We start from the raw sequence: 22,828 nt of genomic DNA, 5'->3' as shown, positions 1-22,828 counted from the left end.
TTAAACACAAGTTAATGGTTGGCAGCAAATTCCAGCTGTTGTCGTCTCTTGAACAAAGAAGGAGGGAAAATAAGCTTCAGGGAGAACTCTTAAGAGGTTTCACTTATGTTTTTAATTTTCTTTTTTTGAGCCAAATATTTGTTATGTAAGTCTCTCGGGTTTTTGTGTGCATATGTTTCATAAATTAAAAAACAAAACAAACAAACAAACAAAAAAGCCCTCTCTTTCTTCCCTCATCTTCCTGGTTGGCAAGCTTGGTGCAGTTATTGACTCCCATACCTGTCAACAACTAAACACAAGCTGTGATTCTGGTCTCGTACATGGCTACAACTCAGTGTTTCACATGACCAGTTCCGCTCATTATCAATTTTAATGACAGCTAAAAATCATTTGAAAAATCGTGTTCAACTATATCCATATGCCCACTTTCAGAAAATCAATCTATGAAAATATTAATTTTTAATACAAAGTAGCAGAGCCTTAATAAATGTTTAATTCAGTGGAGGCAGGGTCCCTATGCAATTCCTATCAGTTACATGTCCCCTTGTAATACTTTAAATGACGTGATTTTCCAGGATTAGATATGTGTCAAACCTTTCCCATGACTTGCCCGTTGTATAAAATCAGTAAAGCCAATCTACCATTCATACTTTCAATGTTTTAAATATTTATAAAGAAGTTTCTCTTTAACAAAGACTTGCTTTTACTTTCTCGTCGGTAATGACTTGCTTATGAGTTGCAATTCTGACACTAAAAAATTCCATGACAACCCATTTCTTTTTTTTTGTCATGAACACATGAATGTTAAAGAGGGCGGCTTGAGGGAGAAAGCTGGGTTAAGAGGCACAGGAATTTTATTCCAAGTACACTGGGACTTTGGAGACAGACAGAATTAATTGCAATTGCAAATGAACTGCACTTGCTGTCCTCTGACACTTCAGATCTCACCTTTAACTATTTTGCGTTCAGCATCTCAGAATGAGTGAATCTGGAACCAGAGCTTGCTCTAATGCATGCACACAGCTTTGAACCCTCTTTTTGAACCATCCCCATTGTAGAAACTCAAGAGATTTCTGAGTACCCCAGGATTTCTAGTCTCCTAATTTTCCTAATTCAATTCTCTTCCTCAAGATTCACAAGAACTTCTTGGACTGATTTCTCATCATTATAAAATGTAATTTAAAACTCATAGACTTTGTAAAATGCTGAAAGGTAGAAAAAAAAGTTACCTAGAAGTCCATTATTGGGTAATAACCAATGTTAATATATAAATATATTTTTATTAAATTTGTCTAATTATCCTCCAATAAACAAAGACAAACAGTTCAAACAATGATCAGACTCAAGGTGTGAGGCAACCATCTGTATTCCTTAAGCATAAGGCCTTTATGGGGGGCTTATTGGCCAGGAAAATACTCAAGTTGAGAGTGTTTAGTGTTTAGTGGTTTGGATGAAATGTCATAAAATAATGAAGATGTAATTAGGTCCAAAAGAATTGTCCAGGATTGTTCTCCTTAGTAATAAAATAGTAATGATCCGTATAAAAAACAAAAAATTCCGATCAGATCTTAAGTTTGTCCTTGAGAAGTGGGCCTTTCACTCTCCCTTCTTCACATATCTTACTGTCTCCCTGACAAACTTAGCTCATTCGTTCAAATATGTATTTGTTTATTTGAAAGCTTTTCACCCCACATTGGATAGATTTAATTCACTCTGTGAATTTTGCTACCTAGACAAATGCCTTTTTTTTTTACTCTTTTAAATTAGAAAAAATATTCCCAAACACTCACTGTATTCCAGGGACCATGCACACAATGAGTGGTTATCCCTTCCTTCAGTAATATATCTGATCCAGCAACCGTACTTCTGTAGAAGTATCCAGAGAAAATAGAAATCAGTATGTTAAAGAGGTATCTGCACTCAAATTTTAATTTCAACGTTGTTCACAGATACAAAAATAAGTGTCTATTACCTGTTGAATGAGTAAAGAGAACCCCCAAATCACAATAGACTACTACTCAACCTTAAAAAAAGAAGCAACCCTGGTACTTGTGGCTTCATGGATGAAGCTAGAAGATACTATGTTAAATGAAATAGTCATAGGAAGACAAATATCATAGGGCCTCACTTACATCTAGGCCTTTATAGAGGAACTCCCTCGATAAACTCACTGGATGGCATGTACTGGGGGCTAGGGAGGGGTGGTGGGAGGCATGTTGAGAGCATATAAAATTTCATTTAGATAGGAAGAATAAGTTCAAGAAATCTATTGTATAAATTAGTGTCTGCAGTTAACCACAATATATGTAGTATTGAAAATGAATGGGTAGATCTTAAGTCTTCTCACCACAAAACATGTACATGAATATACACGTTTACTAGCTTAACTTAGTCACTTGAAATCCATTATTTCATGCATGATACAAACATATATAGATAGATTTGTATGTGAGAGAGCTTCTGTAGTATATGAGAGAAAGCATTTTGAATATGTTAATTATTTTTTTCAAAGCTCACATCTCATGGCCCCAATTCCTTGGCCTAGGCATCTCTCATACCATAGTGTCTCTATCACTTTTTCCCTGATGCCTCCATGAAACACACACACATGTTCTTGTCATACACATTCAGATTTGTATATGCTGATTATTATATTTACTTATGCTCAGGGAGCAAGCTAGGCAAAGCTCAGGGAAGAAAGAAGGTAAGTTGTATCTTCACTTTGTAAAGAGGCTCCTCATTAATGTTAGATTGTCATTTCTTTGACTATTAAAGATTTATGGTTTTCTTTTCTTTGTTCTTATTTTGTCATATTGTATCATTGTCTATCTTCATTACCTCTTTCAGATGTTTGCTCACTAAAAAAAAAAGATTTATTTTATTTTATTCATGTATGTGTGTGCACTGTATGTTCAGGTGGCCATGGTTGTGTGACAAAACTTTTCCTGGGAAAAGACAACACACATATCTGTTTGACCCAGATAGGGCACCCACAACAGACCAAAATATGGATAGCACTGAGAGGTCCAAAACCCTTGGGACTAAAAATTTCAATTACCAGGGAAATATACTGTACTCCTTAGAAGGAAACACTGACAATAGGCCCTTAGTCAATGGGTCCCCTACTTAGGGAGCTGGAACACCTAGCTAGAGGAGATAACAGGACCAGAACAGAACTGGTTTCCAATATCCTTTAAGGTCTTACTAAATATAATGAAACTAACATAGCAGCCAATCAAAATTGTACCAATATTCCAGCTTTGCCCCAACCAATCATGTTAGAGATTATCTAATCTTTCTGGAAAATTCTTCTAGCCCTGGCCTGCAAGCCCCATGAGTCATCCTGCTGGTAATAAACGCTCTTTGCCTTTGCATACTATTTGAGCCTGGGGTCTTTCTTCATCGATTTTTGGACCTTAACACATTAAAATCCAGCTTGGTGAACCAATTAGTTTTATTGGGGTTACTTACAGGAACAGAAATGACTCACAGACAAGTGCATCACCAAAAGTCTACCCCAGCATGGGGTGACAGCTTATCACAAAAGCTGGGAAATATGGAGCACAATTTCATAGTCTGCAGGTAGCTCACCAGGTGGGAATTGATTAGTTAAATCTCTTTCCATGTGACTCTGATATAAACCTCTTCTTGGCAGCTCTACTGGTCTCAGAGTCTTCCTTGCAGCTTTTGCTCTTACCAGAGGGGAATCTTCATCACAGCTTAGCTCTACTTATTAGAACAGGGAGAGGCCTAAGGAATCTATTCAGTTTCAGTGACTTCCTGAAACTATTTTGAGCTGTTTACCTCTCTGCTTAAGGAGCTACCTTGTAGGATGAAATGTATCAATCTTACAGGAAACTTACATAACAATGGAGGCCCGAAAGGGGTACCAGATCCTTTGGCTGCTGCGGAGTTGACAGTACTTCTGAGCCATCTGAGCCAGTCAACTGTTCTCGCTCTCTCTCTCTCTGTCTCTCTCTGTCTCTTTCTGTCTCTCTGTCTCTCTGTCTCTCTCTGTCTCTCTCTCTCTGTGTCTCTCTCTGTCTCTCTCTCTCTCTCTTGATTCATTTGTATGCTCATCTTTTTCTTGACTCCAATGATCCCTCAACACCAAGATTATTAACTCCCTACAAAGTATCAGGTTGAGTTTGCTTTGTCAGATTCTCAACCTTTGTTTATGGTACTATGTTTCTTATTTTTAACAGTATGGTAGTGAAATCTGGGGCCACTTTGTTATTTATAGTCAGACTTGTTTAAAGGGGGCTATTAAGGGACCTTAGAAGTGTGGATTCACTACAAGGATAAGAATAACTTAGATCAGAAAAGAAAAATCAGACATAAACTTATACAGGTAGGGAAACAGTATAAGCTGTGTGATCTAGGAACTGAGTGCTTTATTGTGTATTTAGTTAGTGAGTTGGTTGGTTTTTGTTGTTTCTTTTCTGATGACATCTTTTACTTGGACATCATGTACTAGGGTTAGCACAGATTAGGCAGTAGGTGATCACATGGGTTATGCCAACAAGCAAATTCACCACAAGCAAGATGGATCGCATTATGAGAGGAAGGAAAACAGACATCACCCTTAGAGGACCCATGAGAATTATGAATCCCTACACTAATCCCCCAAAAGGATTTCCCATGAGTCCTCACAACATCATAAAGAAACACATCTTCAGCCATAGCCTACAGCAAAATGCGGCATCTTTCCCAGGTCAGTTCAAGGGTTTCAGACTCATTTCCAAAGCATGTGTGCATTTTAATTTTGTAAAATAATATTTGCTTCTGCTTGAAGAGTTTACAACAGGAGGCATAAGCAAGGGAAGGCTGTCAAGAGAAGGAGAATGTTTTTATTATTCCGAAAAAAAAAGTGTTTTGTTTCCTATGAGAGAAAATACTTCAATGTGGTCTTTGATTTAGAGCAGTTTCACTGGTTAAAATGCTTTTCAAATGTATGTGGGTTGACCCTAGAGAAGCATGTGGGATGGCTATTTTGCAAGACTTCAAAGGCTGATGGTTTGAGCATCTCAGTGTAATTGGGATTAGTCTTGGCCCAGAATTTGGGATAAGTGCATAGATAGGTAGCAGGGCACTAACCCCAGATATACAAAAAAACTTTTTTTTTTTTTTTAGTTTTGCCTGGGGGTGGGGTAGGGAGCTATGTCAAAATCTGAGGCAGAGAAAGAAATGGCTCCCGAGATGCAGAATGGAAATACTATTCCAGCCTACTCCTCAGTTAGGATTTCTGATTGGGAGAAAATAATTTTTCTGACGTGAAAATATTTTTAGCAGGTCTGATTTTAATATCAAATATACATGTTTAAAAGAACCACACAGATGGGCCATTCAGTCCAGTTCTAAATTATATGTTTATATCCATTTCAAGTCTTCAGGAAAATAGCCTGGGGCTGGAGAGTGCGTACAACAGTTCAGATCACTTGTTGCTCATCGAGAGAAGGAGTTCGATTCCCAGCACCCACGTTAAGTGGCTCAAACGTGCCTCAAACTTCAGTTCCAGAGGATCCCATACCTTCTGCCGTCTTGTGGTGTCAGTAAGCACCCGAACTCACACAAAGTCACATAAATAAAAATAAAATTTTGTTTTGTTTTTAAAGAAATAGACAGTCTATATTTGAACAATAGGATAACATGATGGGTAAGGGAGACAGCTGTGACTTCAGACAGTTGGGATTAGACTTGCAGATTTCCTGCTTACTAGATGAGTGAGTGTGTGCAGGCGAACACACACACACACACACACACAAATGTATGTGAACGCATATGGAGGTTAGAGGTAGGCAATAGGTATCTTCCTCAGTTCCTCTCCACCTTATTTTTTGAAACAGTCTCTCACTGAACCTTGGCCATTGAGTTTCAAGGCTCTGCCTTTCTCTGCTTACCTCACACTTAGGATGTAGATCTATACCACACCGATTGGCTCTTTATATGTGTGCTGGTCATCTGAAGTCAGATTCCATAAGAAACACACTTGATCAGCTGAATGGTAACCCTGGTTGTTGAGCAAGTTGGTTTTTTTTTTTTTTTTCAACTTCCCTGCTCTCCAGCTTTGTCATCTGGTAAATGTAGAATACAGCGTCTAGAATAACAGTGTCTGGCACATTGGATGCTCACTAACACTTATCTCTTACTCTTCCTGCATTCCTAGCCACACTCTATGTACATCTTTTGGTGATGCCTAGGAGCAAAGGGTTTTGTTTTTCTTTTTTTTCTTTTTTTTCTTTTTTTTTTTTTTTTTGTATTGTTAAGAGTTCAGTTCTATTTACAGCAGGGTCGATTTTACAGAACTCCCATCTGCCAGTAACACCTCGAAACTCTAGACCATAAAAACAGGGCAAGCAATTATAAAATCAGAATTGAAATAATTGTTAGGAGCCACCGAGGGGGATGACCGAACACAGGCAGAGCCTGGTGGAAACATGACCCTTGACATCTCGGAATAAACTAAGTGAGATCCACATTTATCAGCTCTCTCTCCGAGGACCTTCCTCTTGTCTCGTGAAGTACAGTTGTGTGCTGTTTAATGACAGAGGAGAATGCAGAGCGATGCACCATTAGGCAGTTTCATCACGCCCTCGACATAGGGTGTGTTTACAGAAGCCTGGATGTTACAGTCTACCATATACACAGGACATAAAATTGGATTTGTTCTACTCTCTTATAAATGGCAAGCAATGGGTATGTCTACACAAGGATCCTCATACACACAGGAGTCGTGCACAGTGTCATCAGTTTACAGTGCCTCCTGTATCACCAAACAATAGGAATTTTTCAGCTCCATCATAATCTTATGTCGCTGCTGTGGTATGTAATTGAACAAACATCCGGGATATGGAGAGAATCGGGAAGAACAAAAGTGGTTAGGCTGAAGGTTCAGGTCTGTTTGAGCAGAATCAGGTCCCTCCCTGCTGAATGAGATGGCCTGGAATCACCCAAACTGGTGCACAAATTGTACTCAAATTATTGGTTGATGACTGCAACGCACAGCACCCGTGGAGCCTATAGGGTGCTCAGTGACAGGCGATGGCTGTAAGAATTGGGCAGAGATTTCAGCAGATGCTGAAAAGAAAGTTCTAGAAAAATCAAAGTTTCCAATTCGAGTCAAGGCAAGTGAAAGAGCCCTACTGAATTTCTTGTGCTCGTCATTCACTCAAACCCAGGAGCTAGGACTCCTAGCAACTGAGAACTAAGAACAATGCAAAACTAAGCCAGCTCCATCAAACCTCCTCCCAGAAGGGAGATCGTTTGACAGTCATTTTAACTCAGTGCTCAGACTGAACCCAACGCTCTTCACAGGAAAGCAATATGTCTCCTGCAGTTTAGTATTCCTGTTAAATATGAAATTAAAAACTACTGTATGTAGAAGCAACAGGGAAGGTGTTGCCCATGGCTAGTGGGGGGTGCGGGGCAAAGAGTTCCTCAGTAATCCCAGACAGCACAATCAGGATAGTAAGTCTTTTAAATCACAATGATGCATGTGCAAGATCTATTGGAAAAGATTGATATAGGGATGAAAAGCAGAGTTTTGTCACCGGAGATCTGGAAATGAAAAACAACTCAGTAATGCAAATCCTGGGACGGAAAACCTCACCTGAAAGTGAACATTTATTGAATAACTTTCAAAGCCAACGAACACTATGGGAAGAGGACAGTGTCCTTGAAACAAACCAAAACAAATTAATTTTAACTTGGCCCAGGGAGTAGGACTATTAGGTATGGTCTGGTTGGAGGAAGTGTGTCACTGTGCAGGTTGGAAAAGAGAGCTGCCTCTTTGCTGCCTAAGAATGCCAGCCTTCTTCTGTTTCCCTTCAGAACAAAATGGAGAAGAACTCTCAGCTCTTCCCACACCAAGTCTGCCTGGATGCTGCCATGCTCTAGCCTTGATGATAATGGGATAAACTTTTGAATCGGTAAGCCAGCTGCAATTAAATGTTGTCCTTTATAAGACTTCCCTTGCTTGTGGTGTCTCTTTGCAGCAATGGAAACCCTAATCAAAACAGTTATCCACTTGAGGAGAGAAACAAAATAGTTATTTTTAATAATTGCAAGCCATGCCACATGGTTGGTAGTGACACATGCCTTTAATCCTAGCACTCAGGAGTCAGGGGTAGGTGAATATCTGTGAGTTCAAGGCCACCCTGGTCTACAAAGTAACCTTCAGGATTGCCAAGGCCACTACACAGAGAAATCTTGTATTTAAAAACAAACAAATAAAGAATATTTAAATTAAGGCCACAGTGTGGTGGTCCACATCTTTAAGCCCAGCACTCAAGAAGCAGAGGCAGATGGATCTCTGAGTTCAAGGCCAGCCTGATCTATAGAATAAGTGCCAGGATAGCCAGGGCTACAGAAAGAAACCCTGCCTCAAAAACACAAAAACAAAAACAAAGAAAAAGTTTTTTAAAAAATTGCAAGCCATGGCAGCTTATATAACTATATAACGTATAACCATATCAAATGTGCTTTGAAGTGTGTGTATGTGTGTGTTCACAGGTGGACAGATGTTTGTGTATGTGCACACACTTAGCCCAAAGGTCAGCTTCAAGTGTCATTCTGTAGAAGCCATCTGCACAAATCTCTCACTGGGTCCTGATGAGGCTAGACTGGCTGGTTAGTGAATCCCAGAGATATGGATGTCTTCACTCTTCACCTGTCTTCACAGTATGTGGCAGAAATTTCCTGCCCAATGTATTTGCAGCGGAGCCCTGTCATTGGATAGGGACGAGGGAGGCAGAACTAGGAGTTAGGAGAAGAGAAAAACACAGGGAGAGAGAAGGAGGAGGAACAGGAGAGAGGCGAGATGGCTGCAGATGTATACCCTTGTGTCTCTAGCAATCCAAGGTAGTTATTAATATCAAGGCTAGATAATAGAGATAACTAGTCCAATTGTGTGGGCATCTTGTATATTGAGTATTTGCTAATATATAAATCCATTGATAATCTTTAAGCATTAAGAGTCTTATTTCTACCAGAAACTGGGAATTATAATATCTACCATGAGGATGGTGGTTATTGTCTGGGGTTAAGCCAAGCACCATGGGGGTGGCTGGCAGAGTTGGTTCAGGGGCCATACCTAGAGCCATGGAGGTCACAGAGCTGACCAGTGGAGGCAGCAGCCACACCAATGTTTTGTGGGTCCCAGGCCACCACCACTGGCCAGCCAATGCTGCCATTACTGCAGGAACTTAGAGCCAGCATCCAGGCAGCTTCCATCTTTTCAAATATCTCCTGCTACAACAATGGTAGGATAATGAGCATGCCCCCATCATAGCTCATTTTTCTTCATGAGATCTGAGGATCTTCATGCTTATGTGGCCAGTACTTTACTGACTGAGCTCTCTGTTCAGTCCATCAGATGTTCAAAAGTACATGAAATTGAAGCCCTAGAAAGAAAGAAGGGACGATAAAATAGTTATTCTAAAATATGATAATGCTGGGCAGTAGTGGCACACGCCTTTAATCCCAGTACTTGGGAGGCAGAGGCGGTCGGATTTCTGAGTTCAAGGCCACCCTGGTCTACAGAGTGAGTTCCAGGCCAGCCAGAGATACACAGAGAAACCCTGTCTCAAAAAATGAAAAAAAAAAAAAAAGATAAAACCTCAGAAAGGCAAATAGTATGTGTTTCCTTTCATGTGGAATCTAGGTTTTAAAAAGACATGAAGGAAGGTATTATTTGGATAGAAGACGGGACCGTTGGGAACAAGCAAAGGGAACAAGAATGTATCAGAGGGTGAATCATCAAGCTACATTATATACATATAAAAATGCCATAATGACACTTATTTCCTAAAATATACAGCAATAACCATAAATTATAAATGATAATGGTAAAGCCTTTTCTCAGTTGGATTTACAACATTAAACACACAGAGATTTGGGAATTCTAAATGAATTCCACAGAAGACAAAAAACAAAAACAAAGCAAAACAAAAAACCCTAAGTCACTGTGGAGCTTCTGCAAACAAAGGAAAAGTATCTAAACTTAAAAGAAAATGCCAAGGACCAGCCTCAGCTTGGAGAAGAGTTCTGAGAGAAAGGGTGTTTGGGAGCAGTGAAAAGAAACAACTTGAAGTCAAATCATGACTGCCCGTGCTCTGCTCGAGACAGCTTTCCAGATCGCTCTCTGTGTTCTCTCAAGGCACCTTTCTCTTGCTATTCTAAAAACTCTCCAGATAGCTCATCTCTTGCAAATCAAAACCCCAGTTTTTTATTTACATGTCAATTCAGTCGTTACTCCAGGTTCCCTTTTGATTATCTTGAATCAGCATCCCAGGACCCTAGCCCCTTGATTCTTAGAAAGAGAACAGCAAACATAAGCATAAATGATAAGTTAGATGGGTGAAATCCTGCTCTGTAATTATCATTCTGCCCTGGATCTAATTTAGCTCTGTCTCAGGCTGACCTTGAAACTCAGGAATCCACCTTCCTTTGTAAGCTTAAACAAACAAACAAAAACTGAGATGGGTGGGATCTTGCTTTGGGATCACTTCTCCCTAAATCTCTTCATCTCCTTCCTTAGTACCTTTCTGACAAGCTGGTTTATAATACAGCTGCCTTTGTTCCTTTAGATCTGTGAAGTTCCTTATGCAATGCATATTGCATGCTTAAGTTTTGCATAGTTGAGGAATTATATATTTTTGAACTCATATTTACAGCACTCTTTCCCACAGCCTTAAGGGCTGTCCTGAAGGTCTCAGCATTTAACAATTGGCTGAGATGCAGACACACCCTCACCTCCCTGACTCTTGCTGTCTATGATTATCATGGAGTCATTAACCTTGGCACAGAGGACATTCCTTGAACGAGGAATGTGAAAATATGCACACTATTATACACACAAGCCTTATGCCCACAGCAGCCATCAACACTTGTGGAGGCCTATTCACTGCTGGCTCTTTTTCAGGGGCAGGAAACCATGTCATACTGCTTCTTACATGGCCATGCAAGACTCAGCAAGAAAGGATACATTACAAAACTCCAAGAAAAAGAATGATAAGAGTGAGAGCCAATTTCTTATCAGAAACATTCGAAGCTAAATGATGATAGTGAGTTTTCTTAAAAGTGTCAGTAAAAACATTTGTTATTCAAACCTAATGGCTTGAGTTAGATCTCTTGGGCCCATGAAAAGGTAGGCAGAGAGAATGGACTTCACAAAGTTTTCCTCTGACCTCACTTATGCACTACAGTATGTGTGTACCCATATGTGTATGTGTATGTATATGTATATTTCTCCAATAAGTCAATAAATCAGCTGACTAGTCTAGATGATTCATACCAGATTTTTATTCAAGCATGTCATTAATTATATTAGATATAAATAGACCAAAGCTTCTGATGCCTTATTATAGCCAAGTATTATGCCAGGAGTTGGGGGTCTGAAACAGAAGTATTGTTGTGAGTTGAAGGCTAGCCTGAGATACATAGTGTATTACATGCTAGCCTAAAATATAGCCTATCTTTAACTTCTCCCCTCACTCCCCTAAAAGCAGAAATTATATGCACTAACAGATTGAAAATGAAGGATGGAGACATGGATATCATACGGACACTGAACCTGAGAAAACTGCTGTGGTTCTATTAATAAGGTGGGTTTTATGCACTTTTTACTTATTCTTATTTGTATCCATGGTGGTTTGAGTAAAAATGGTGCCCACAGGCCCATAGAGTATGGCACTATTATGAGGTATGGCCTTGTTAGAATAGTTGTGGCCTTGTAGGAAGAGTGTCACTGGGAAAGGGCGTGGAGATTTCAGCCACTCAAACTAGGCTCAATATGTCTTTCTTTCCCTGGGAACCACAGGCCTAGATGTAGAACTCTTGGCTCCTCCAGCACTGTGTCTGCCTGTGTGCTGCCATGCTTTCTGCCATGATAAAAATAGACTAAACCTCTGAAACTATAAGCCAACCCCAATGAAATGTTTTTTTTTATAAAAGTTGCCATGGTCATGATGTCTCTTCACAGCAATAGAAAACCTCACTAAGACAGTGTCTATGTCTGTGTCAGTTCATGCATGTGTGTATGTACATGTGTGCAAGTGTGTGTGTGTGTGTGTGTGTGTGTGTGTGTGCAGACAGAAGAGGACATCAGAATTCTCTATCACTCTCTGCTATTCCTTTGAGACAGGGTCTCTCCCTGAATCTGGGATTCATGTTTTCTCAGCTCTGTGGAAAGACAAAACTTCCAGTGATCCTCACAGTGTGTGTGGGGGGGGGGTGAGAAGGAGGGTACCTGGCATGTTACAAAAGTTCTGACACCCAAATTCTGATCCTCATGATTACACAGCAACCACTCTTAAATGCCGAGCCATCTCTCAATCACCTCAAGTTTGTTTTCTACATGTCCGTTCAGTGGTTCCCTCAAAGGAGAACTTTACCTTGATTAGAAAATTATTTTAGCACTCAAACTAGACCATGGGCCACTCTTGGCCACAGATAAGGACTCATTTTGATGCTTCAGGGAAGCAGGTGAAACTACTTGAGAAGAGTGACATATCTCAGTTTGCATAGAAATCATCAGTCTTTCAACATGCACCTTATAGTATAAATTGCGAGGACTGTCCCAAAATGAACAGGGTCCAGGCAAACTAGGATTGCTATCCTGTAAAGAGAGGCTCTTTGTCTTGGAGATGGGAGAGTAAGAGGGAATTAGGGAAGAGGAAAAGAGATAGCTGTTAGATGACAGGCTGCACAGGGGAGACAATGAGCTCTTTCACTAGTTCCTCGGATCCTAGGAAATGCTGCTCAATCCCTAAAGCATATTTAGGAAGCTAACAGTGATGGACAAGGGGTAAAAACATTGTTCATTATGTATATGATATTTGGGGGTCATGGGAGTATTGTTTTGGTGACTTTGTAGAAATCATGGGATGGGTTCTGAATATCGATGAGCTATGGAATCGGATCTGAGTCAAAATGTAGTCCATGTGTAAGCCGGTTAGCTTTTGTCAACTCAAATTTAGAGTCACCTATAAAGAAGGAACCTCACTGAAGAATTGTCTCCACCAGACTGGCTTGTTTCTGGGTACATTGCATTTTCTTCGTTAATGATTGATATGGGAAGGCCTAGCCCACTGAGGTTGGTGCCCACTGTGAGTGGTGCTCCCTCTATATTAAGGGTGTATCCTGGAGTTGTCTGAGAAAGCTTGCTGAGCAAGCCTTTCCATGATTCCCTTTTATTTCCATGATTATCCCTTGATACTCCTGCCTTGAATTCTGCCTTGGCTTCCTTGGTTGATGTAAGCCGAATAAACCCATTCCTCCTCCAAGGTTTTGATCAGGGTTTTATCACAGTGACAAAGAAGCAAGCTGGAACAAGGTCAATGTCATGGTTTCTTTTTTGGGTTGCTTCAATTAAGTACCCTGGCAAAAACAACCCTAGGAAGAGACAGCTTATCCTATCTCGGTCATTCAAGAGCACATTCCAGCATAGCAGGGAAGTGAAGATGGCATGAACTTGAAGCAACTGGTCACACTGTGTCCCCAATAATGAAAAGAGGGTAATGAGTGCTTGCTCAGCATACTTTCTTTATTTCATACTGCCCAACATCCACCATCTAGGAAATGGTTCCTTCCATAATAAAGATCATCAGACATCAATTAATACAATCTATGTAACCCTGTACACATGTGCCCAAAAACCTATCTCCTGGGTGATTCTAGATTCTGTCAAGTGGCTCTATCTCAATATTTTTAAGAGTGAGAAGACCGAAATCGCATCTGCATTTTATAACTGTATTCATTAAAAGACTTTGAGGTTTGCATGATAGAAAATAGACCTCCACCTGAGTCACACAATAAAGGGTATTTTCGACTCACAGGACTCAGAAGTTCAGAGGTAAGGGGACTTCAGGCTTCATCAGTGCAGGAGTATCCAATCACACGTGAGCTCTGACCCACCTCCGAGAAAGTGGCTTAGTCCATTTTCATTACAGATTCTCACCTGCATGCTGGTTTCCCTCATTATACCCTGATAACAATGATGCCCATAGAGATTCCAAGACGCCCAGGCTCACAGAACACCACACATCAGCTAACTTCTTCCGCAAAAGACAAGATAGGAAATATCTCAGGTTTGAACCTAGTCGACTTCAGCAGTTTGCATCCAAGGAGGCCATAGAGAATCCATCCACTCAAAGTACGGCTGTTTTCCAATAGAACTTTATCTATTTGATATTATAAGTTCTCTGTATTATAAAATATTACCTTTTGGAAATGTCCTCAAATTAAAAACATAAAATCTTCCTTAGTTTAAAAGTGGAACAAAGTTAAGTGGTGTGCCAGATTTGACCTACAGGCTATGTTTAAGGCAAGGAGCATGCGTTCCTTCCTTCCAGGCATATAGACACTTTGTTCCATGTTTTCATCCGAGATGATTGTATTTAATGCCACTTATATGCCACAACACTCCAAACTTTTAGTCTTTAATCCAGTCAAATCCCATATTTCCATTCCCCCATGGCCACCTGCTTGTTCCATGTCTTTATGTAGAAGACAAATAGAGTTTTAAATTAAGAATGCTCAACACTTGTCAGCAACTCCTGTTTCTTTCAAAAGGGTCTATTCTAGTCCAGTGGTTCTCAACCTTCCTAAAGCTGTGACTGTTTAATATAGTTCCTCATGCTGTGGTGACCACCAACCATAAAATTATTTTTGTTGCTACTTCATAACTGTTATTTTGCTGACCAGAGGACTGAATTAGCCAGAGCCATGCTGACTCCATGACAGGCCGCAAATTGACAGTTTGGGAGACTAGGCCTAAGTTTCTGTTTCCCAGAACTGGAAAAGCCCAAAACAAGTCAATTCATGAAGCTGCCTCATCACCTAACTTGAGCCAAGTATAGTTAATCAGCAAAAGTCCCCCAAAATCCCTCAGTGTTTTAACCAATCATGCAGGCACCTATACCCTTGGAGATAGAACTAACCAATCAAGGGAAAGAAAGGTAAAAGTCACTGACTCCTACTGTAACAGGCTTTAAATTGACTCTGCAAAGTCTGTACCTCTTCCATCCTGATGAATGTTGGACTCCTGAATGCAGGCTCTGCAGAATAAACACTCTTTGCTGTTGCATACGATTTGAGTCTGGGATATCATTCTTTGCGAATTGCAGACTCTTATACTACTGCTATGAATTGTAACATATTTATCTGATATGCAACCCCTGAGAAAGGTCATGGCACCCAGGTTGAGAACCGTCGATCCAATCTAAGGCATCAGGCAGAGGTACTGGAGCTGTCCCATGGAACTACCAAGACCATAGGGCTCTGCCGTTCTTCTTCTACATTCTTGTATTTCTGACATGTGTAATGAAGTGAGCAGGCAGTCTGAACCCCCCCCCCTTTAATCCATCCATGGGATGAATAAAACAGCAATCAATCAGAAATCTGACATCAGACTGAGAAACTCCTCAGAGGCTTGTATCAGTCCTAGGAGCTGTGGTAGAAAGACACAGTTATGGTTCAGTGTCCTGTAGCAGAGAAGCTTCCAGATCAGACTTAGATCTTGCCCCATCCAAATATGCTCCCAGACTCTCCAGGCACTACTCTGAGTGTCTGTTATTCCTCAGCTGCTCCTCTGCAACATTGCAAGAGTTAGTTCCCAGGGAGGCAGCCTAACTACTTCCTTCCCTGGTATTTGGAGGTCTGTACATCTCTCCTGCTTGGCCTTAGTTTATATACCTGCTTTATTTTCTTCCTGCAATGGCCTGGCTTCCTAATACTCTTCCATGTTTTGAAAAGAATAAATTTTCAAGCAAATTAAAGCTTAGTTCTTATAAAAATAAGTCTGCATGAGTGTTTTCCTCTCATATGTTTGAGCATTACACCACACTAGATTCAATGCCAGGCCCTGAAGAGACAAAGATCTGTACGCTGCAGCCCAGCACAAAGGCTGTTCATAATGTATGAAGGGCAACTGATACATACATTTACAATTTACAACATAACCTTGTAGACAATAGAATGAAACCTGAACAGAATGGTAAAGGAAGACAGGGACATAGCAAAGATTCACAGAGGAGTTGATGGGGTGACTCCATTGGGAAAAGAAAACAGGGAGAAGACAGAAGGTGCAAACAAAAATCCCTGGTCCAAAGTTTCCCAAGTTGAGTCATAAGATGATTACTTCCGGAAAGAAATATTGGGAAGATGGATTGGGTAGATGAAATGCCTAATGAGTCCATAAATGAGGAGAATTGCTTCTTACCGTGTATGAGGAGATAATTTTTATCAGATAATGAAATTGTTTTCAGTCTTCAGAATGAAAATGAATCCCTTGCTAATGCAGATCACACTAATAAAGGGAGCGGGGGAGAATGTTGAAATTACACTTGGCTGGTCGTAGGCAGAAACCAACCTATAATAGTCTAGGGAAAAAAATGAAAGATAATGAAGTAATCAAAATAATTGCTTAATAGGGAATGTGAAAGATCTGCGGTGTTAAATTATAAATGTACATTTTTGAGAAAAATGAGGTGACCTTAAGGAACAGATTAGAAACCCAAACCCATGCCGGGCAAAAGAGATGCCTTTCATTAGCAGAGCGAAAGATTAATTAAATCTGGGCAAGCTCTTTGAAGTCTGCAAGTGTGAGTCACATTATAACACAATGCAACCAGTATATTGGTATCATAATTAATGATTAAAACGGGCTCTTTGTTGAATGCATTCTGGCATAGTTCATTTGACAGATGTGAGATGAAGAGGATGAAAATGTGTCTCTGAACATGCAAACTGACTTTAGGACTTTAGTGGTATCTGCTGACAATAGAGTGTGCGTGTGTCTGTGTGTGTATATCTCTGCCTGTGCACCTGTATGTGTGTACCTGTGTAGTGCATGTGTGTGTGTATGTGTGTACCTGTGTGTGTGTGTGTGCCTGTGTGCATGTCTATGTGCCTGTATGTGTGTGCTTGTGTAGTGCATATGTGTGTGTACCTGTGTGCGTATGTGTGTGCCTATGCGCATGCCTGTCTGTGTGCCTGTGTATATACCTGTGTGCCTGTGTGTCTGTGTGCCTGTGCATGTGCCAATGTGTGTGTCTGTACAGTGTATGTGTATCGGTGTCTACCTGTGTGTATGCCTGTGTATGTACCTGTGTGCCTATGTGTATGTGCCTCTGTGTGTGTGCCTGTGTGTGTGCCTGTGTAGTGTATGTATATGTACTTGTGTGTGTGTGCCTGTGTGCATGTATGTCTATGTGCTTGTGTATATACCTGTGTGCCTATGTGTGTGTGTGTGTGCCTGTGCATGTGGCTGTGTGTGTCTGTATAGTATATGTGCCTATGTATCTGTGTATGTGCCTGTGGGGGGTGGCACTGTGTTCATCTGTGTGTGTACCTATGTGTGTGACTCTGTGTTTGTATTTGCTGCAGGGTAGTTTATCTAAGGGCAAATATATATTCCTTCCCTCTCAGAGGTTGCCTAGAGACCCATCCTCACCATGATGAAGGTGATGCCATGTGCCCTTTTACCAACCTTTCTAAGGTACAATGTGGGAGACGGAGGAGGGGAAGGGGATGGCTTGTTGATTATTTTCCTTAATCTCTGAATCTTTTGTTTCAGGTGAATGATTTTCAAGATTGGTATCAGAGAAAGGAGAGATAGGTTGAAGTTACAAAGCCTCTGACATTTCTTAATGCTACTCAAGGGTGAGGTTTCATAATACTTTTAAAAGGGGGCTCATTTCTGACGGCAGGTAGCACATAGGTAAAAGGAAGCTCTGAGCAAACAGGTGGTGGTCCAGATGGGTTTTCTAGGACCAGGTAAAAGGTCAATTGGTTTCTCAAGGAAGACCACGCAAAGAGAACTGAGAGAAAGGAGAGCCTAGAGAGAGGAAGGACAAGAGGCAAGAACGACATATAAAGATCACCCCTCCACCTCCACCCTGGCATTCATATCCTCTGTGACGTAGGCATAAAGGAGTAAACCAAGGAAAAGTGTCTGGTTGGCATCAGGATGAGGCAGGGCAGATCCTGCATGAGGAGTGAAGATGAACACATGGAGGTAGATACATGCAGGATCACGGAAGCATCGAGTCTACAGCACGTTAGCTAAGACGCTGGCCCAAGACACTTGAATGAGAGAGAAGATTGCAGGAACTCTTGTTTCATGGAAGAGACTGCAGTCATGCTCACTGTTTATCAGTAGTAAAACTCATGGAATATTATGTCCCAAAATGGTATTTTTATTTTGAGCTTGGCTGTTACTCTCCAGCATGAATATTTCAGATTTGAGCTTGGTTCATGGTGCATCAACTTTAGACCATTTAGAAAAGCTGCTCTCAACTCATTTCGGAAAGGGCTTTGAATCCTATGGCACACATGCCTTGTCTTGCCTTAAAAAACAAAACACAGCTTCAAGACTCTGTTCTGAAAAGTCCTCTTAGGAAATAGCTGTCATCTCATGTGTGATTTTCAAGTGTGTTTTCTCAGTGCAATTCAACCTTATCTTTTGACAACTTGGACGGGAAGTTTCAAAGTGATTTCATGGATGTGTTTTATTTTTCTCATTATCCCTTTGTCTCTCAAATCCTCCAAAAGACATAACCAGACTTATTACATCGCCCTTTGGACAAACTCCCTTGACAATCCCTCTACCGCATGGATATATTCTTGCCAGGAAGGTCACTGTTTCCTTGCCATTGTGCATATTTGAACAAATCCCATATGAAAAGGTTGAGGTATGCTCTCAATTACTACAAGAGCCAGCCCAGGATACATAACATTTTCAATCTTTCATCCAATTCAGAAACTTCTTTTCTCTACATGCCGAAGAAGCCCGGTGGCCTGCAGTGAGGAAGAAGCCAAGCTGCCTTTCTCATTTCTTCATATCATTTCATCTCCACTCTTCCAGATCTTTCTGACATCTCATGTTTGGGGAGCCCTGGCAGAAGGCTGGTAAGGTAAGGGTTAAAATTTCGCATAGGATCTCTGCCCCTGAGTTTGCCTGTGACCTCTGAGTAGCAGCTCCCCCTCAACCCCCAATGTGGAGTCCTCAGGCACCCTTATACCTAGGTCACATCACACTCACAGATACAGACCAGTGGGAAGCAGGAGTCAGAGAGAACTGGGGTGAATGGATACTGCTCTATTCTCTGAAGCATCATTTCCCTGGGACATCTGAGGAACCTAATGTGCTTAAAAACGTGTCTCTTCAAGGGTCATCATGATGCTGTGTGGTTGGCTCTATAACGCGTTTACTGTTCTTTCCTGTTTCCCTTTATTCTTTCTTTTTTTAACATTGCTTTCATATGCCTGCCCTCTCCAGAAATAAGCAGCACCAATCTCTTTCTTTATGCTCTGTTGTCTAGGAAACCAAGCTTAAGACAACTTTTAAACTAAAACTGTAGACCAAAGTAAGAAATGGCCTCCTGAAGATGGAAGATAATATTCTAAGCTCTGGGAATTCCATGTTTGGAGGTCTCAAGGCAAATTGGCATGTGCCTTTATTTTTTGATCATACTCTAGAGAATAATAAGCCATGATTGTATGGCTTATAAATAACAGACATTTATTTTTCACAGCTGTGGAGGCTGGGAGGCCCAAGATCAAGGTGCTAGGAAAATTGGCACCTGTTAAAGGCCCACACCCTGGTTCATGGATGGTAACGTTTAACTCTGTCTACATATACCATAAGGGACTTCCTTCACCTTCTGGGTTTCTTCTAGATATTTTTCTTAAAGACAGTGATTCTGATCTAATCTAATCACTCCTCAAAGTCCCACTCCCTGATCCCATAACCTCTGGGGTCAGGATTTCAACATGTGCATTTGGGAAGGGCCTGAGCATCCAGTCCCTTCACTGCCTTGGACTTTTCAAGAGATATGTCAGTCAGAGAACAATAGCTCTGATGATGCAGGGATTGTAAGAGAGGCCGATGGAGAGATCCATCTACTCACGAGTTATGGAATGGGCTATGGTAAGGAGGTTGCGAAGTTACAGAAGGACTGGAAATGGGATGCTGAGGGGAGATGTGAGCAGACCAGGAAGATGGAGTCATCTTTGCAAATGTTCACTCAGACTGTGACCTTCCTGTGGATGTTTATTATAAAATACAAGTAGTCTCATACACTCAGTATGTCATTTTAAATTAAGTAATGTAACCGGAATGTCATCTACCAAATCAAGTATATGAAGTTACTCTGGGCACGGCTCAGGAAGCAGAATTGGAGGCTAATTCTGGAGAGCTAGATAAGAAGAGGAGAACGTTGTTTTAGACCAACTCTTGCACTGGACCCTAGCAGACTAGACCAAAACGTAAGACAACTTACTGATGCTAAAGTTCTGTGGTACCAAATCAAAATCACACTGGTTCTTTCAACTGTCAAGGTCATGAAATGAGGAGGCCAGAACTATTTTCTCCCATATGAGTTAGTTTCAGTCAGTAGAGTTATGGAGTCCCTGTGCTTTAATATTGATGCAAAAGATGGCGGCCTTTGAACCAGTCTGTGCCTTACGAGGACATAGCTGTGAGATGACCTATCTGCTTTTTGTTCTTTGCTTCAGATTTTTGTTTTCCCCTCTAGCTGATTTCTAACTTTAAAACCAAGCTCTCCTTGTTTTCTCTGAAATCCTATTCTACTTTATGGACTGAAGTATTGATTGATTCTAAGCAACACTTCAAACCTATACAATGTTGTAATTGTTGGTTTTTGACAGGTGTTAGTAAATAATTAATTGGAATGTGTTAGAAATATATCTAACTGTATGAGGTATTTAGGGAAAAAACTGACCTAAAAATTGGAAATAGACAAATTAAATTATTAGATGCCCTTCCAGTTTTTAGTTCCATAATGGGCAGTGCCAACTCAAGGTTTCTTAAGCTTTTTAATTTGTTACAACCCAAGAAGATATATATATATGTGTGTGTGTGTGTGTGTGTAATAGGCACACAAATCTAACATTTACTGATAATAAATCCTATACTTACTTATAAATAGTTATTTTGTAGATGTATATGCATATATATACATACATACATACATAATTGTACCCTTTACTGAAGATGAAAACATTTGAATATTAATGAGATAAATGTTCTTGGTTTTTTTACATAAAATATTAAATTCTAGCTGAATGATACTCAGGGTGTAAAACATTTTTAATTTTTTTCAGAGTTGGTTGATGTTTTAATTTATAATCATGAATCCCGAGAATGTCTCTTGCCACATAGATGTAGTACAGGATAGAAGAAACATGTTTAGTGTCATTTCAGACATTGCTGAGAATTCTGTCCTAATTCCAAGCCAAAATTTATTTAACATTTTCTTCCATGAAGCTCAAGTCAATACTCAACCATTTTAAAAACCAACCATTCTAACACAATACAACCCAAAGATACACTAGTTTGATACATCCTGAGGAATGATGGGGAGAAAATATTGTCTTTGTTTTCTGTAATTAAATAATGTTTCATAAGAGCAGAAATCTTTGTACAATAAAAACACAACAATTTAGAACATGTAGCAGTTTCATACATGAGCCAAGATGTGTCAGACAGCATCAGTTGATGCTGTGTGGTATGATGGTGTATCCAGGGCAATGTCTGTGCTGTGTGTTCAGGACCAAGGTTTCCGGGAGGTTATATAATGCAACATGAGCAAACATCACCAGAAACATCTGAACTAAATTCTGCTTGTTGAACATTTCGAACCTCTTACTATTACCTAACACAGTGTGGCTCCCACATTCCATTACTTGACTCCAAATGGGATTATGTCTCCCATTTTCAGAAGCTCTGTTTTAGCCAGGGTCCTTCAGAGAAATAGAACACACAGGATATATGGGGGTGTGGATGAGCAAGCTCACTCAGGTGTGAAGCTTAAATTTTGCAGAAGCATGGAAGAACTGATGTTGCAGCTTTAGACACCAGCAGTCTGGGGCAGAGTTCCCTCTTCCTCTGAGGACCCTAGTCATCTCTCTTTGCATCCCCTCTCTCCGTTTACATGTATGTGTAGGTATGTGCACATGTATATAGTGACCCGAGGTTTATGTCATGAGTCTTTTTCCAATCACTCTCCACCTTATTCACTGAGACAGGTCTCTTAGTTTAAGCCTGCATGGCGAGTCTGGACAACCAGTGTGCTTCTTGGATCCTCAGTGTCTTAGTTAGGGTTTTACTGCTGTGAACAGACACCATGACCAATGCAAGTCTTAAACAGGACAACATTTAATTGGGGCTGGCTTACAGGTTTAGAGCCCATTATCAACAAACAAGATGGCAGCATGGCAGCATCTAGGCAGGCATAATGCAGAAGTCGCTGAGAGTTTTACATCTTCATCTGAAGACTGTTAGTGGAAGACTAACTTCCATGCATCTAGGGTGAGGGTCTTAACCCAACACCCACAGTGATGCACCTACTCTAACAGGGCCACACCTCCAACTCATGCCACTCCCTGGGCCAAGCACACTCAAACCATGACACTCAGTGTCTGCCTTTGGAGTGATGGAGTTGCAGGCAGGCTTCCATGCCTACCTGGCATTTATATGGGTTCTTAGGATTCAAATTCTGGTCCTCATGCTTGCAGAAGGTGAGTTCTAAACCATTGAGCCATCTCCTTGCTCTCTTAATCTTCTCTTGAGGCAGTCAACTGATAGCACAAGCCTTAACTACAACATGAAGTATTCAGCATTACTCAGATGCTCCTGATGCAATGTTAATCTTCGAAGGAGGAGGAGGAGGAGGAGGAGGAGGAGGAGGAGAAGCAGCTGATGTTGCAGCTTTAGACACCAGCAGTCTGGGGCAGAGTTCCCTCTTCCTCTGAGGACCCTAGTCATCTCTCTTTGCACCCCCTCTCTCCGTTTACATGTATGTGT

This window comes from Grammomys surdaster, unplaced genomic scaffold (genome assembly GCF_004785775.1).
Source record: "Grammomys surdaster isolate TR1022 unplaced genomic scaffold, NIH_TR_1.0 958, whole genome shotgun sequence".
Classification (NCBI taxonomy): domain Eukaryota; kingdom Metazoa; phylum Chordata; class Mammalia; order Rodentia; family Muridae; genus Grammomys; species Grammomys surdaster.
Note: the sequence above shows the minus strand (reverse complement) of the source record.